The following is a 2,125-nucleotide window of genomic DNA, read 5'->3' as shown; positions in this document are numbered from 1 at the left end:
GGTCTGTGGACGCTTCACAGATCCCATCCCTTCTGCCGGCCGGAGTCGCCGAACAGTTGTAGCCGCTACAGTCCGGAACCGCGCGACCACTACGGTCGCAGGTTCGAATCCTGCCTCGGGCGTGGATGTGTGTGATGTTGTTAGATTTAGTTAAGTTTAAGAAGTTCTAAGTTCTAGGGGACTGATGACCTCAGCAGTCCCATAGTGCTCAGAGCCATTTGAACCATTTGAACCATCCATTCTTCTGACGGCTCTGCAGAGGAAGTCAGAACCGTGAAGCACAACGTTTAAATCAAGCTATTTTCTTATGCGTAACGGAGGAAAGCATTTCAGACGCACCGACACTCAGAAGTGACACGAAAAGGATTGAGGAACTGGCATAAACGGCGTCAGTCAATCCATTCCTTCCTTTAGGCCTTCATTTACACATAGTTCGCGGTCAGAAACAGATCGTCGTTCTTGACAATCTTCGACACGACTGACACCTTCTGGATCATTTAACCTTCCTCTAAGAACACCATGGGGCTGGAGAGCCGTTAAACAAGACCGCCCTACTTTAGACTATAGCGCGCCCGCAATTTTTGCTCTGGTGTGAATGGCACAACCACTAGGGATCGTTCAAAACCATCCGACAAAAGTTGAACCCGTTCCGAAGCAGCAAACGACGTGTATGCTTTTTCAGTCCTTCTGATTAGCGCCGTTGTGTGGCGTGATCATGGGGAGTAGCGACATTGGCACAAACTTCAATAAAATGTCAAACATTCCTCTCAGACGCCCCCCCCCCCCTCACCACCCCCCCCCCCCCCCCGCCTCTCCCATCCATCTCCACAGTTCGGTAGCACTTTCTAGAGACCACTCCTGATGGATTCCTAGGCATCTGCAGGGAGGCAACCTGTTCGGCACCGTTCATCTCAGTGGATCTACGTTGATATTCTAGTGCCTGCTTGAGGATACAGAAGGTTGTCAACGAGTTTCTTGCCTACAGGCGCCTGGAAATCCATCACGGTTTGCTTCTTTGAAGCGTTCAACGAAGGGGGCAAGGTTGTTGCCGAACTTCGAGTTTTTGGAAGATCCTTTGCATTTTATTTATACATTTGTCAATGTCGCAACACTCCCCCCCCCCCCTCCCCTCAACCTGATCAATCACAGGAAGGCTCAAAACGCATTAACACCCTTTGATGCTTCGTATCACGTTCATATTTCGTCGCCGGCCGGTGTGGCCGTGCGGTTCTAAGCGCTTCAGTTTGGAACCGCGTGACCGCTGCGGTCGCAGGTTCGAATCCTGCCTCGGTCATGGATGTGTGTGATGTCCTTACGCTAGTTACGTTTAAGTAGTTCTAAGTTCTAGGGGACTGATGACCTCAGAAGTTAAGTCCCATAGTGCTCAGAGCCATATTTCGTCTAATGGTTTCGACGGAGCCTAGTGGTTCCAATCTGTATAGTAGGGAAAAATTGCAGACGCGCTAAATTCCAAAGAGGTCGGATACCATTCAGTGGGGTTGCTGGCTGACAGTGTCCTTAGAGAGTGATTAAATCGTCCCAAGGGGTGTCAGCAGTTCCAAAGTTTGCCTAGATCGTCGTCCTGTTCGTTAGCCCTGCACGCTATCGTTTTCGACCACGAAATGCTTGAAAATGAACACTGCTAGGGAAGGAATGGTTTCATTGATGCCTTTTATAGCATGTTCTAAGGCCTTAGCCTGTCGATTCTAAACGGCGTGTGAGTCTGAAATGTTTCCCCAGCAACTCACAAGAAAACCGCGTGATTTCAACCCTGAGCGTAGCGGTTCTGCCTCTATCGCAGAGTTGTCAAGACAAGAGGGAAAGGGTGGGTAAGGGTGTTGTGATGACCTTCTCATCGTCTAGATATGTCCACTGTATCATTTTCGTGAAATTTTGTACCAGTGTGGGATCGTGAACCAATCTTACACCTCTCACGAACTTCTGAACTCTGGTCTTCTATTCGCACGTGTCCAAACAATGTCGTTGAGCCCGAGGATGAATTCCCCAGGGCACTGTGTTTCTGCACAATTACAGAGGAAAGTTGCAGGCACCTTCGGGCCAAATTTCATACTCCTGCGATGCAGTGACGGGAAAATGACGGTGTTTCAAAAAAAAAGTGATCGTT

Source organism: Schistocerca gregaria, chromosome 4 (assembly GCF_023897955.1).
Source record: "Schistocerca gregaria isolate iqSchGreg1 chromosome 4, iqSchGreg1.2, whole genome shotgun sequence".
In the NCBI taxonomy this organism is placed as follows: domain Eukaryota; kingdom Metazoa; phylum Arthropoda; class Insecta; order Orthoptera; family Acrididae; genus Schistocerca; species Schistocerca gregaria.
This window is presented reverse-complemented; position numbering follows the sequence as displayed.